This window comes from Rana temporaria, chromosome 7 (assembly GCF_905171775.1).
Source record: "Rana temporaria chromosome 7, aRanTem1.1, whole genome shotgun sequence".
Classification (NCBI taxonomy): Eukaryota; Metazoa; Chordata; class Amphibia; order Anura; family Ranidae; genus Rana; species Rana temporaria.
The window spans coordinates 86,050,566-86,066,223 of record NC_053495.1 but is presented as its reverse complement, the minus strand read 5'-3'; the positions used below and the strand labels follow the sequence as shown (position 1 = coordinate 86,066,223).

The 15,658-nt window shown below is 46.4% G+C and overlaps 1 protein-coding gene across 1 annotated transcript in view; it reads right to left on the bottom strand.

The window, feature by feature from the left end:
* The window catches only part of GRIN2B (glutamate ionotropic receptor NMDA type subunit 2B), a 1,689,627-nt gene that overhangs the window by 413,009 nt on the left and 1,260,960 nt on the right, over positions 1 to 15,658 (bottom strand). The gene's annotated exons all lie outside the window — the stretch shown is intronic.

The window sequence follows — 15,658 nt, the reverse complement described above, 5'->3', positions numbered from 1 at the left end:
TGTGAATGTGCTGGCTTCTTGGCTCTTCATTGGATGATTGATAGCAGTGCAGCCATTGGCTCCTGTTGCTGTCAATCAAATCAATGACGCGGCACGCCGGGTGGGCGGGGCCAAGTGATACAGTCGGTGGCTATGGTTTCCGACTGAATCACGGGAGCACACCCACAAGCTAACCCCATTAGGAGAGAGCTTCCCAGAGGGTGGTTAGAGGAGTTGAGACAAGCACAGAGGGACCCCAGAAGATGAGGACCGGGGCCACTCTGTGCAAAACGAGCTGCACAGCGGAGGTAAGTATGACATGTTTGTTATTTAAAAAAATAAAATAAACCTTTACAACCCCTTTAAACAAAAAAATGATCTAATAATGGCTCCTGAAGAATGTTTTGGAAAACACTAAGTTTCTGATCCCTATAGTGATAAGCAGCTGTCATTAATACAAGCAGCAGTTTCACACAAAAACAAGGAAGAAAACTGTGCATGTACCTTTCTTTGCCATTTTTGACCATGCTGTTTTCACTTCTGCTTGAGTGAATGACAGCTGAGCGTCAGAATTCTTGCAGCTGCTCCTTCCAAAAAAAAAAATAGAACTATTTAAAATAATAAACCTGCATGCTTTTTTTTTTACAGTAAAAGAAATCAGCTTCCATAAAAAAATGATTGATAACAAACCATGGTCAACATGTAAATTCTGTTGTTAAATCACATCTGTTGTTAAATCAATGCTGTCAGATTTTGACCAAATCATCCAGTCAAATATTTCTAATTTGCTCAGCAAGTGCAGTTGCTCCAGAGCATAGTAAATGAGCAGAAGCTCTACTGACTTCCATCATCCAATCATGTGCAAGCAAAAATGTTGTCTTTTTATTTCCCTTGCACGTGATTGGGTACTCTTTGCAAAGTGAAGCTTTACCTCATTTACTATTCCCTGGAGCAACTGCACTTGCAGAATGCTTGCCAAGTGCGCAGTCTATTTGCCTTTAGTAAATCAACTCATTTGTGTCTAACTTGCATGTCTAACGCTTCCCAAGACAAAGGGTGAAATTGATTTACCTGACATGCAACACAATCATTTGATGTGTCACCTAACGCGACTGGTATACTAGTAGATCCAAACCTTCTTACCTACCATGCCCTAACTCACTACCCATACAGCATACCTCCCAACCCACCCAGATTCTGCGTGAACTTCCCGTACAGACTGCATCCTCCCGCAGTCCCGCGCAGGGGTAAATTTTCCCGCACAGGAAGAAGAAGAAGGTCAGAGGGGAGACTTACTGGAGCGGTGTGTGGTCTGCGTCGGCCGAATGGAAGAGGAAAACCCGACAGGCTGTGTTCACAGGTAGGAGACAACAACTTCATCAATCAGCGACAACCCCCCCTCAACAACATTGATCGCGGCAATCACCCGCCCCCCGCTCAACAACTTTGAATGCGGCAAAATCACCCCCCCCGCTCAACAACTTCGTTTGCGGCAATCACCACCTCCCGCTCAACAGCTTCGATTGCGGCAATCACCCCCCCCCCCACCGCTCAACAACTTTGATCCCCGGCACCCCCTGCCTGTCCCCACTCCTGGAAGATAGCGCCGTAGTACCATCCTCGGAAGTTTGGCCACCGCCTCCTTCCTCCGCCACCAGGCCAATAAGAAAGTGCAGCGTGCTTAATGTATGCGCAGTAGGGAACCGGCCAAAAGGCTTCATGGCTGGGTTTCCTTATCACGAATGGTGGCGGCAGCACCCGAGAGTCGATCCGAAATTCGGCTGGGGTGCCGACATCATGGGGACCCTGGACAGGTAAGTGTCCTGATATCAAAAGTCAGCAGCTACAGTATCGGACCGATGCTGCATCCACCTAGGTAAGTATGATTCTACAATAAAAAAATACCCATACTTCTCTTTTAATGACATTGGCTGTATGTATCTTGTACTTGACTAATATCCCTTTTCAAAATGTTTAGGAAGAATGTTATGGAAAAAAAATGTGGGCCCTGAGTGTTCAGAAAGAAAAAAAAACATCTATATGTCTCTTTTTTTTTTTTTTTTTAATATCAATAACATATAATTTTTAAAATTGTAATCAAACTATTTAATTGCAATGAAATACAGTACATATGTTAAAAAGTTTTGTGGTTTGTTTTTATTTTCCTTTTATACTTTACATCTTAACCTGTTGCTGACCACGTAACACATATGTGCAGTGGTAGAGAGGGCGCATCTTGAAGTAGTGTCAGATTCTCCCCCAGTTCTGGATGTAATAATGGGAGAGGAACACTCTAAACTCATATCGACCCTGTATGTAAAGATCAGAAACCGTAGTTCAAATGCCATTGCACAAAAGGCAAAAAATGGAATGTGAAAAAGAAATAGGCCCTATGGAGGAGGAAGACTGGCATGAAATATTGGAAGGGACCAGACTGACGTCCCCCAAGTTATCTGACAGACTGACACAGATATACATTGTACACAAAGCCTACCTGACTCCCCTAAAAAAAAATTCCTTCATACTTATGACCCGACATGCCAGTTGTGCCACGCAGCACCTGGAACGTTCTTCCATCTCATATGGAGCTGCCCAAACATTCAGACATACTGGACGCAGATTTTCCAGTTTTTACTTGACAATATGGGTTCCCCAGTGGTATTAGACCCCAAACGATGTCTTCTGGGACTTCTGCTAGACGTAGAAATTTACAAATACCAAGCTACATTTCTAAATGAAACTCTGTTTATGGCCCGTAAGGGCATAGCCAAGGTATGGATGCAGGCTCAGCCATGCCATGCCATGCCATTTTTGATGGCATGGCACAGTGGTGACAATTGATGGGCATAGTGGCGACAATTGATGGCACAGTGGCTGCGTTTGATGGCATGGCACAGTGGTGACAATTGATGGGCACAGTGGCTGCATTTGATGGCATGGCACAGTGGTGACAATTGAGGGGCACAGTGGCTGTGTTTGATGGCATGGCACAGTGGCGACAATTGATGGCACAGTGGTGACAATTGATGGTACAGTGGCTGTGTTTGATGGCATGGCACAGTGACGACAATTGATGGGCACAGTGGCTGCGATTGATGGCATGGCACAGTGGCAACAATTAATGGACACAGTGGTGACAATTGATGGCACAGTGGCGACAATTGATGGCATGGCACAGTGACAACAATTGATGGGCACAGTGGCGACAATTGATGGCACAGTGGCTGCGTTTGATGGCATGGCACAGTGGCGACAATTGATGGGCATAGTGGTGACAATTGATGGCACAGTGGCGACAATTGATGGCACAGTGGCTGCGTTTGATGGCATGGCACAGTGGCGACAACTGATGGGCATAGTGGTGACAATTGATGGCACAGTGGAGAAAATTGATGGCACAGTGGCTGCGTTTGATGGCATGGCACAGTGGCTGTGTTTGATGGTATGGCACAGTGGCAACAATTGATGGCATGGTATTGTGGCGACAATTGATGGCATGGCACAGTGGCGACAATTGATGGCACTGTGGCGACAATTGATGGCACAGTGGCGACAATTGATGGGCACAGTGGCTGCGTTTGATGGGCACAGTGGCTGCGTTTGATCGGCACAGTGGCTGCGTTTGATCGGCACAGTGAGGCTACAATTGTTTTTTTGTTTGTTTGTTTGTTTGCGACCCCCCAAAAATTTTGAGCACCAGCCACCACTGATGTGCACATATCACACATATGCATTTATGGTGCTGTGCTTCCACACACAATGACCAAACTGTCACAGACCACTCCCAGTCGCTATGATCTGGAGCTGGTGGAATGGGCTCTCAATCATGTGCAGGCCCGGATTTCCCACAAGGCCACCGAGGCCAGGCCTCGGGGCGGCAGCAGCATGGAGTCTCCCGACGGCCAGTTAAGGGCGGTAAGTTGCTTTCTGGAATCCGCTCGCTCGTTAACAAGCAATTGCGGCGATGTCGCCGGAATCACTTGTCAAATGTGTGCTGCCGTCTGCCCCCCCCTCCCCCCCACATACCTCTCTCTACTGGCTCTGTCTTCGGGACTCCGTCCTCCCCCAGGCCGCCGAGTCTGTCTCCTGTGACGGTCCCTGCTGTCGATGTACACAGTGAGAGGGGTGAGCTGTGTCTCTTACCATCTCAGCTGTGACAGGATTTCTAGTACAGTGCTAGGACTCCTATTTTGGAGGTGACAGGGTCAATAAAGAGAACTTGTCACCTACAATTGCTATCACACAGGGAATTGTTTTCTCCTGTGTGATAGCAATAAAGTTAAGTGGAAAAAAAATTGATAAAAAAATTAATAATAAATAATAATTAAATTATTAAAATAAAAAAGTAATTAAAAAGTAAAGAATAAGAAAAATAATATAAAAAATTATAAGAAAATTACACAAAAAAAAAAAAAAGTTACAAGCTACAAAAAAAAAAAAATTATAAAGTAAAAAAAAGAAACAAAAAATATGTGAACTAACCGTGCCGCCCCTGCCATCCGGTTGCCATTCTCCATTGATTTGAGGGGGGGGGTGGTTCGGTTGGCGGGGAGGGGGTGCATTGCGGAACCTGGCCTTGGGGCGGCAGGGAGAGCAAATCCGGCCCTGATCATGCGTGTGAGGATTGCGGGGACAACCTGGTGCACGCATCTGCTCATGGTGGATTGTGACATCCCAGACACGACTCCACTTGTACGTTGGAAAGATCCACTGGCGAGGAAATGGAGTGTTGCCAGTACCTTGACCAGTGGCTGCACTGCATGTGAGCGTTCTTTCTGGCTGGTGATTTCATCATGCAGGGCTGTGGCTAATTCCAGGATGGCATCAGGGCTGAATCTGAAGATGCGGTACACCTCCGATTCCCCCATGCCAAAGACGTTCATGCGCGTTCGGTATATCCTCTCCTGTGCCCTCCTCCGTGCCTGTTGACGCAGTAGTGCTATGACCATGGCTGCCCCTGGCATGTTGGCATACGGATGTGTTGTCCTGCAAGTGTGGTTGCTCTGCTCGTCCATAAGTGTGCTGCTGCAGCTGCTCTCCAGCTGACCTGTGCATGTCTGTTGCCGTGTTGCACTTCATTTATGGGGAATAACTTTACGCCGGATGTACAACTTACGCGCACCTCACGTAGCATGCATCGGGCGCACGCACGTTCGTGAATCGCCGTATTTACCTCATTTGCATGTTTGAATGGCTAATCAATAGGAGCGGCACCATGCGCCCAGCCTAAATCTGGGCCTGAGTGTACATGTATACATAAGATAACATTGAGGAGAGTTCAGGGGCTGCTGAAAAAAATTTCCAATTATTCCTAAAAGTGAGTCTAGCAGCTGCAGTGTACATGAGGCCTAACAAGGAGATAAGAGGTATGTCTATTCACAGGGCCAGTGCAAGAATTTTTGCCAACTTTTGCCAACAGCAGGGCACAGCACATCAGGGCACAGTGAACATCAGGGCATTGCACATCAGGGTACAGCACACCAGGCCACATCAGGGTAAATGGCACAGCACATCAGGGCACAGGTCACAGTACATCAGGGCACAGCACATCAGGGCACACGACATTGAGGCACAGCAGACTGGGGCACAGGACATCAGGGCACGGGACATCAGGACACATGGCACATCAGGGCACGGGGCACTTGGCTCACATCAGGGCATATTGGCACACATCAGGGCATATTGGAGCACATTGGGGCATATTGGAGAACATTGGGGCATATTGGAGAACATTGGGACACAACGTTTACCTGGCAGCCAGTATGCAGGAAGCATCTGTGATAAGTTCTCTCTCATGTCACGCTGCCCTGGCGGCCTCTCCTCTCTTCTCGTCTATCCCAGATGATGTCACAAGCAAATGGGGATGGACGAGAAGAGAGAAGGGGCTGCCGGGGCAGCGTGACATGAAAGAGAACTTATCACACACACTGCCAGTGTGACTGCAGCGCTCCCCTCCCTCCTCCTCTACACTTCACACACAGCAGGCATCTCCCGCTGTGTGTATCAGGGCTTAGTGTGAAAACTTTGGCCATGCTGTGAGAAAAGTCCCACCCTCCTCCTAAATCAGCTTGTGTGATAGACGCATTGTTCTGCCTATTACACAAGCTTATCTAGGAGGAGGGCGGGACTTTTCTCACAGCGCAGCCAAAGTTAACACACTAAGCTCCAATACACACAGTGGGAGATGCCTGTTGTGTGTAATCCTGGGACTCACAGAGACGAGAGAGACACTGACACGGTGACACTGTCAATTTTCCGACCTGTTCCCTGGTGCCGTAAGGCAAGTGCCCATGTTGCCTTGCGCTAGTGCCGGCCCTGTCTATTCATTATTTTTCACGCATGATTTAGACAAATTTCACTCAAGATTCAGACTTTATTTAAACCGGAAAAATGTGTGAATCCTGGGTAAAACTTGTGTGAGTCTTGGGTGAAAACATAAATAAACCCCTAAGGCCCCTTTCACACACATGTCCATTTTGAAGGACTCCACTTGCTCAGCAGGGATCGCTCCGTTGATCCCCGCTGAGCCAGCGGATGACAGGTCCATCTGTGCTCACTGTGCAGGGACGGACCTGTCAGAGCTCTGCTCTCCTCAATGGGGAATCAGATAAAAATGGACCGCCTGTCTGTTTTCATCCAATTCGATGCGCCAGATGGATGGAAAATAGGGTTTCCATCCGTCTGGATTCAGGAGATCGGAGCGGATCATAGCGGATTGCATGTCAGCGGACATGTCACTGCTGACGTCTGTTCAGGTCCACCTAAAAACTGACAGGTGGACCTGAACGGTTCGCATGTGTGAAAGGAGCCTTATGCCGTGTACATACGATCGGATTTCTGATGGAATAAAATCCGATGATTTTTTTCGCCGGAAATCCGATGAAGCTGACTTTCATCAGTCTTGCATATACACTATCAGACTAAATTCCGACCGTGCCAAAACGCGGTGACGTAAAACACTACAACGAGCCGAAAAAAAAGTTCAATGTTTCCGAGCATGCGTCGACTTAATTCTGAGCATGCATAGATTTTTCTCCGATGGAGTTCCACACAGACGATCGGAATTTACTATCTTTTTTTTTTTTCTATCGAAAAAAGACCGATGGGGCCCACACACGATCGGTTTGTCCGATGAAAAAAGTCCATCGGACTGTTTTCATCGGATAAACCGATCGTGTGTACACGGCATTGGAGTTAAGAAAATGGGGTAAACAGGTGAATTGTATTATTTAGCAATGTATGCTGATAGCAAGGAAACTATGGTATGTCAGAATTGTAAAGAAATGTGCTTCTGTGAAGGACATAATATTTACATAACATATAAAGTATGTATGCAACAAGCAGCAGCTAGATTAAGCCATATTCAATTTCCATTTCTAATATTTGTTGACTAATCCCTTCTCCTTCCATGCAGATTCCTTACTGCATTAGAACCTTTTGTTGTTGTTACTCTTCTCTAATGGCTCTGATAACAGTCTTTTTTGAAGAATGTCCCAGGAGGAGCAATCAAAATTAACAGGGAACAGCTTGTTAGGAGTTTGTGCCAGACTGGAGAGGGAGAGGGAGGCAAAATTCAACAGGTTTTAGGTTATGGCAGACATTGGGGGCTATTTACTAAAGGCAAATCCACTTTGCACTACATGTGCAAACTACAAGTGCAAAGTGCACATGAAATTGCACTCAAAGTGCACTTGGAAGTGCAGTCGCTGTAGATCCGAGGGGGACATGCAAGGAAATTAAAAAACAGCATTTTAGCTTGCACATGATTGGATGATAAAATCAGCAGAGCTTCCCCTCATTTCAGATCTACCCCTCAGATTTACAGTGACTGCACTTCCAAGTGCAATTTTAAGTGCACTTTGCACTTGTAGTGCAAAGTGGATTTGCCTTTCGTAAACAACCCCCAGTGTGATGGAGACTCTACATTTAATCATAATGTCACCTGTAAATGTATATGTTTTTGGTATTTAGGCCTCATACACAGAGGATGTTTTTTTTTTTTTTACTTTCCTAGAAGCCATCAGCCTTATTGCAGAAAAAAAAGCCTGACGCATGTTCTTTTGATGTCACAATGTACAGTATAAGATTTCCTATCATCTGTGACCAGTCTTGCCACACAGAGTTAATCCAGCTCTGAGCAATCATGTTTTATTGTTCAGTGAAATACAACAGACTTCCAGATAAAAACCAAAGTCCTTGTTTCTGAAAAAAAGTGCACAACTCACATCCCCTCCCCTGTGTTTTGATTAAATGTTTTCAAAATATGGGGTGAGTCGCAGTTCAGTGCCATGAGAAAATGCAACAGCCATCAGAATATACATAGAGCTGGAGGGAAGAGGGGAGGGGGATGTGAATTGAGCACTTTTTACAGAAGCTGTGTATGTCTGCAAGCAGTTCACGAGATATGTAAATCACCTGTCACTCAAGCAAGGACTTTAGTTTTTATCTGGAAGTCTGTTTTATTTCCCTGAACAATAAAAAGAGGATTGCTCAGAGATGGATTAACTCTGTGTGGCAAGACTGGGCACAGATGATAGGAAATATTATTCTCTACATTGTGACATCAAAAAAAAAATCCACTTGGACGTTAATTAATTTCATTGGCCAGAATGAATAATGTATTCTGGTCATTGAAATTATTAATGCTGAAGCACTATTTTTTAGCAGCTTTTAGAAGCTGTTAGCAGTTTCTAGCAGCTTTTATTAGCTTCAAGTTTTTTTTCTGCCCAAACTCCCAAAACCCTGTGTGCACGGACACATAGGCTAAACACACTATAAGAAAATCGGAACCAATGAACAAAAATTATTGTACGACAAAGGCTTCTTTTTTTTATTGTTCATTGTTTCTGATCATGCGCAGTCTTTACTTTCTGATTTTTCTCATCCAAAAATTATATGAAAACAGTACACATTGAGTTATTTACTAAAGGCAAATCCACTTTGCACTACAAGTGCACTTTCAAGTGTAGTCGCTGTAGATCTGAGGGGGCATGCAAGGAAAGAAAAAAAACAGCATTTTTTGCTTGCATGTGATTGGATGATAAAATCAGCAGAGCTTCCCCTCATTTCAGATATTCCCCTCAGATCTACAGCGACTGCACTTCCAAGTGCACTTGCAGTGTACATGTAGTGCAAAGTGGAATTGCCTTTCGTAAATAATCCCCACTTAACTAAAAATCGTTTGTTCTGTTCCCATACAAGATTTTTTTTGGAGTTTGTCCGTTCGAAAATTTTCATCCGAAAAGTCAGAATCGGCTGTCGAAAGTTGTGTACATACTATATGAAAATTGTATGAAAATTCTTTGGAGGAAAATGTTTGCCCAATTTTCTTGTAGTGTGTACGAGCCTTAAAGCTATGAAGAGTGTATATTAACAATTGTCTTCTCAGTTATGCAAGATATGCCAAAGATATACAGGTTCTGCATTTTTAGACTGAGATTGATTGGAACATAATTAATTATTCTTTGAGTAGATACTGAAGACAGTGGAGGGCATAGTAATTATTAAGTACAATAGAAGATATCATTTAATAATATAATATGTTTAAATACATGTATTCATTGCTAATACATGATCACTCTATACATTAGCATCTGCACTTAAATCGATACTAAAGTCTCATTATTTATTTTCTTCAAACATGTTATACTTTCCTGCAGTGGCGGCTGGTGCTCAAAATTTTTGGGGGGGCGCAAAGGAAAAAAAAATTGCAGTCTCACTGTGCCCAAACGCAGCCACTGTTCCATGCCATCAAACGCAACCACTGTGCCATCAATTTGCATCACTGTGCCATGCCATCAAACGCAGCCACTGTGCCATCAATTTGCACCACTGTGCCATGCCATCAAATGCAGCCAATGTGCCATCAATTCGCACCACTGTGCCATGCCATTAAACGCAGTCACTGTGCCATCCATTGTCACCACTGTGCCATGCCATTAAACGCAGCCACTGTGCCGTCCATTGTCACCACTGTGCCAAGCCATTAAAAGCAGCCACTGTGCCATCCATTGTCACCACTGTGCCATGCCATTAAACGCAGTCACTGTGCCATCCATTGTCACCACTGTGCCATGCCATTAAACGCAGTCACTGTGCCATGCCATCAAATGCAGTCACTGTGCCATCAATTTGCACCACTGTGCCATGCCATTAAACGCAGCCACTGTGCCATCCATTGTCACCACTGTGCCATGCCATTAAACGCAGCCACTGTGCCATCCATTGTCACCACTGTGCCATGCCATTAAACGCAGTCACTGTGCCATCCATTGTCACCACTGTGCCATGCCATTAAACACAGCCACTGTGCCATCCATTGTCACCACTGTGCCAAGCCATTAAACGCAGCCACTGTGCCCTCCATTGTCACCACTGTGCCATGCCATTAAACGCAGTCACTGTGCCATCCATTGTCACCACTGTGCCATGCCATTAAACGCAGTCACTGTGCCATGTCATCAAATGCAGTCACTGTGCCATCAATTCGCACCACTGTGCCATGCCATTAAACGCAGCCACTGTGCCATCAAATGCAGTCACTGTGCCATCAATTCACACCACTGTGCCATGCCATTAAACGCAGCCACTGTGCCATCCATTGTCAATACTGTGCCATGCCATTAAACGCAGCCACTGTGCCATCCATTGTCACCACTGTGCCAAGCCATTAAACGCAGCCACTGTGCCATCCATTGTCATCACTGTGCCATGCCATTAAATGCAGCCACTGTGCCATCCATTGTCACCACTGTGCCATGCCATTAAACGCAGCCACTGTGCCATCTATTGTCACCACTGTGCCATGCCATTAAACGCAGCCACTATGCCATCCATTGTCACCACTGTGCCATGCCATTAAACACAGCCACTGTGCCATCAATTGTCACCACTGTGCCCTTTAATGGTCGCCGCTGTGCCAATGGTTGCCGCTGTGCCAATTGTCCCCACTGTGCCCTGTAAATTGCTTTCTCTCCCCCCCCCCCCCCCGCCCGGCACTTACCTTTACTGTGTAAAGAAGAGTCAGGCATCCACGTCCCTGATGTCTTCTCCCGCCCTCGATGACTGACAGGCGTCTCAGCCAATCAGGTTACCGGTAGCCAGAACCGGCCAACCTGATTGGCTGAGACGCCTGTCATCTTATCCAAGGGGCGTACAGTCTGTGCGCTCCGAGAATAAGCTTCCGGGACCCGAGGGCTGTATTGGGAAAGCCTATCAGAGCTGTTGGCTTTGATAGACATTTCCGTACAGCCAACCAGCTGGCGTTATTCAGATGGCCAGACATGAGCGCCGACCATCTGAATAACAGCGGCAGCGGCGATAATAACATAGATTTGTGCAATGCATGAATCTATGTTATTTCAGTGGCCGTGAGAGCCAGAGGGGGCGGCGCTCCAGCGCCCTCTATGGACAAACCGCCACTGCTTTCCTGTAAAATAGTTTTGCACAGAGCAACACAGATCCTCCTCTTCTTGGGTCCCTCTTCGGTGCTCCTGGCCTCTCCCTCCTGCCAAGTGCCCCCACAGCAAGAAAATTGCTATGGGGGCACCACAACCAAGCAGCAGCTCTGTGTGTCTATTCAGACATGGACTTGCAGTTCAGTCCCACCCCTCTCTCTCCTGATTGGCTAACTGACTTTGACAGCAGCAGAAGCCAATGTCGCCGCTGCTGGGTCTCAGCCAATCAGGATGGAGAGTCCTGGATAGCCGAGGCATTTGTGCACATCGCTGGACAGAGATGGAGCTCAGGTAGGCATTAGGGGTGCCTATTACACACAGAAGGTTTTTTATCTTAATGAATAGAATGCATTAAGATAAAACACCTTCTGCTTTTACAACCACTTTAAGGAATTATTCTGTACCTGGGTGTCAATATTTGTTCATTTTAATTGCAATTTTTTATTAATATTTGCAGAGAACAAATCAGTTATACTCATCCACCAATTGCATCTACAGTTGATGCCAGAAGAGCACAAATGACAGTACAATTCTGAAATATCCCCACAGCATCTCGTCTACTGTGAGACCATATTTAATAAGAATTATAAACCTCATTACATTTCAGGAATCATACCTGGAATCTTTTACATTGATTCCAAGTATTCCAGAGATGCCAACGGATTAATTATGGTCTTTTATTGAGGTATCAAAAGATGGCATATGCAAGCAAAGATAGGTGTACCCCTCTAAATTTAGATGAAAAGAATAAAGGAGAGAGGAAGAGAAGCAGCAAAAAGAAAAAGACAATGAAGATAAAAATAATAACCAAAAAGAAAGGAAAATAAAAAAAAATAAGAGAGGGGTCACTTCTCCCAGACCCCACAAATCCTGCAATAAATGTAGTAGCATTCAAAATATTTTTTGGGGCATCCTTCAGCCACCCTGTGAGAGTCTGTAAGTGGACCCATGTACTTGCACGCATTGAGAGAACAGGATTGCTTACTTGGCTTGAGGACTGCTCCATTATTATTATTATTATTATTATTATTATACAGGATTTATATAGCGCCAACAGTTTACGCAGCGCTTTACAATATAAAAGGGATACAATACAGTTACAATACAATAAAATACAAGAGGATTAAGAGGGCAATGCTCAGAAGAGCTTACAGTCTAAATTTCGGACTTGATGGACTTGTGTCTTTTTTCAACCTCACCTACTATATAACTATGTAATTGGTGAGCAAGCCTCGTGGTGCAGCCTGTAATAAAGTATATTTAACCGCTTCCATACCAGGCACTTGCGCACCTTCCCGTCCAAGCCAATTTTCAGCTTTCAGCACTGTCGCAATTTGAATGGCAATTGCGCGGTCATGCTACACTGTACCCAAACAAAATTGGCGTCCTTTTTTCCCCACAAATAGAGCTTTCTTTTGGTGGTATTTGATCACCTCTGCGATTTTTTTTTGTGCAACAACTAAAAAAAGACTGAAAATTTAGAAATTTTCCGTAATTTTTTTTGTAAATAAGTAAGTTTTCTCTTTCAATTACGGGTACTGATATGGCGGCACTGATGGGCACCGATGAGATGGCACTGATGGACATCGATGAGGTAGTACTGACGGGCACAGATGAGGTGGCACTGATTGGCGGCGCTGGTATGTGGCACTGATGGGCACACATAGGCGGCACTGATGGGCACACATAGGCGGCACTGATGGGCACTCATGGGCGGCACTTATGGGCACTCATGGGCGGCACTCATGGGCGGCACTGGGCACTCATAGGTGGCACAGATGGGCGGCACTGATGGATACTTATGGGTGGCACAGATGGGCACTGATAGGTGGGCACTGGGCATGGATGGGCACTGTGGGGTGGCACTGATGGACACTGTGGGGTGGCACTGATGGACACTGTGGGGAGGCACTGATTTACCCATGTTGCCAGTCAGTGCCCATTTGTGGGCACTGATTGGCATCTTTTTTTTAATGCTTTTTTTTTTCAGACTTTTATTTTTGTTTTCCCTTCCCTGGTGGTCCAGGGTGGGCTTCCCTGGTAGTCCAGTGTGGCGATCCGAGGGGGGGCTGCGCTGATAAAAAATCAGCGCGAACCCCCCCTGTCAGGAGAGCCACCGATCGGCTCTCCTCTACTCGCGTCTGTCAGACGCGAGTGAGGAAGAGCCATCAACGGCTCTTCCTGTTTACATCGTGATCAGCCGTGGTTGGACACGGCTGATCACGTGGTAAAGAGCCTCCGTGAGAGACTCTTTACCTTGATCGGTGTTGCGGGGTGTCAGACTGACACCCTGCAACAACGATCGCCGCGATGCACGCTCCCGGGGGCGCGCAGCGGCTCATAATCCTGAGGACGTCATATGACGTCCAGTCAGGATTCTACAATCCCTTTGCCAACGTCAATATGTCATTGATGGGCGGCAAGTGGTTAAAAACTATTTTTTTTATTTTTTTATTTCAGATAAAGTGAGGAATTGTTCAACCCCTCTGGTTTCTTATTAAGATTGCCTTCAAGTGGATTCATTGGTAGCATAGAGGAGAACAGACTGTGCACCATGCTATACACTTGTTGCCAGGGATGGACTGGCCATTGAGACTACAGGGAGTTTCCCGGTGGGCCGATGGCTCAGTGGGCCGGCTTCAGTGACAGCGGACCGCCGCCCCCCTCCGCTCCTCTGTCTCTGCCTCCCCGCAGAGCTCACCTCCTCTCCCTCCCCGCAGCGCTCACCTGGGGGGAACAGAGAATCAGGGGGAGGACCAGAGGAGCAGGGGGGACGACAGAGGAGCATGGGGGAGGGGACAGACAGCTGACTCAACAGCTATGGCCTGGGAGTTTCTCACTTCTGCCTAAACTTGTCCCATAAGGGGGAGCACCAAACTGATTCTTTGCCCTGGGTGAAATAATGTCTAGCTTGCCCACTGTTACTGCATATAAAAGTACCAGTACCAACCGTTCTACTCTAATAAAGTAAAACGGCTAGTGGCTAGTGAAGTGGGAGAGGGGGCTTGGGTGGCCAGGGGGGGTGCGGGAGTTGTCCGGCCGCCATAGGAGAGACATGTCAAGGTGGGCCAGTCTGGATGAAGTCCAGGGACAAATTTTTGTCCCAGTCCAGCCCTGCTTGTTGCCCATCATTACATTTTAATGGGATTTAAATCAGTGCTTTCACTGGGCCAGAACGAACCCTCCATTACTCTTTACTGAGCCATTCCTTTGTAAATTTGATAGTATGTTTCACATCATTATAATGTTGGTAGACATGGTTCTGATTTCAAGTTCAACTTTAGGCAGATGGCCTCAAATTCTCAACAAGCATACTTTGATATAATGCAGAATTTGTAGTTGACTAGGCCCTGAAGGAGTAAAAAAAATCCAAATAGAGTTACCCCCTGTCCGGTTTTCTCCTGGACAGTCTGGTTTTTGAATGATGTGTTCAGGTTTTCATCTGCCTGAGATGCGGACAGATTATTCAGACTGGACTGCACCGAGAGTGTCAAGTCTGCTCGACCATCTGATGTGTCTCACGTCCCCAACAGCAGCCTGTTTCAGCAAAGTGGATCAAGGCTGCCTCCTCCTTCTCCGCTCTTACACACACACACACACACAGGAGCAGGGGGGGGGGGGGTACAGGGATGCACTGATCAAGGTCTGTAGAAAGTTTTTATTATGCTCTTATTATGCTCTGTAGATTTACAGAGGAGTGGGAGAAAGTGGCTGCCAAGGAGAACAAAAAATATGTACACTTGGAGTGATTGGGGGTTTTGAGTATGTGTTCTGGGGGGGGGGGCACTTTGGCAGGGGGAAGACTTATGCTAGAAATTTGGCCCTCTGCCCTCACAAACCACTGACCCACCTACCCAACCCCTGCACAGGCCATTTGCCCTCACAAAGTTCCCCCCAGCTCATATCCAACCCCCCAAGCACAAATCCAACCCCCCCACCTCTCCTTGTACTAGTCCTCTTCCCTCTAAAAGTGCCCCCAGCACACATCAGACCCCACCACCCCCTCTTGCACTAACCCTTTCTCCCCCAAAGCACCCCCCTCGGCACATATCTAATCCCCCTTACTAGCTCTCTTCCCTCCCAAAGTGTCCCCCTAGCACATATCTGACCCCCCACTAGAACAAGTTCTCTCCCCTCCCAAAGTGCCCTCTAGCACATATCCTTGCCCCCCCCCCCTTGCTAGCTCTATCTTTTTCCCCTCCTAAAGCATCCCCCCAGCACTC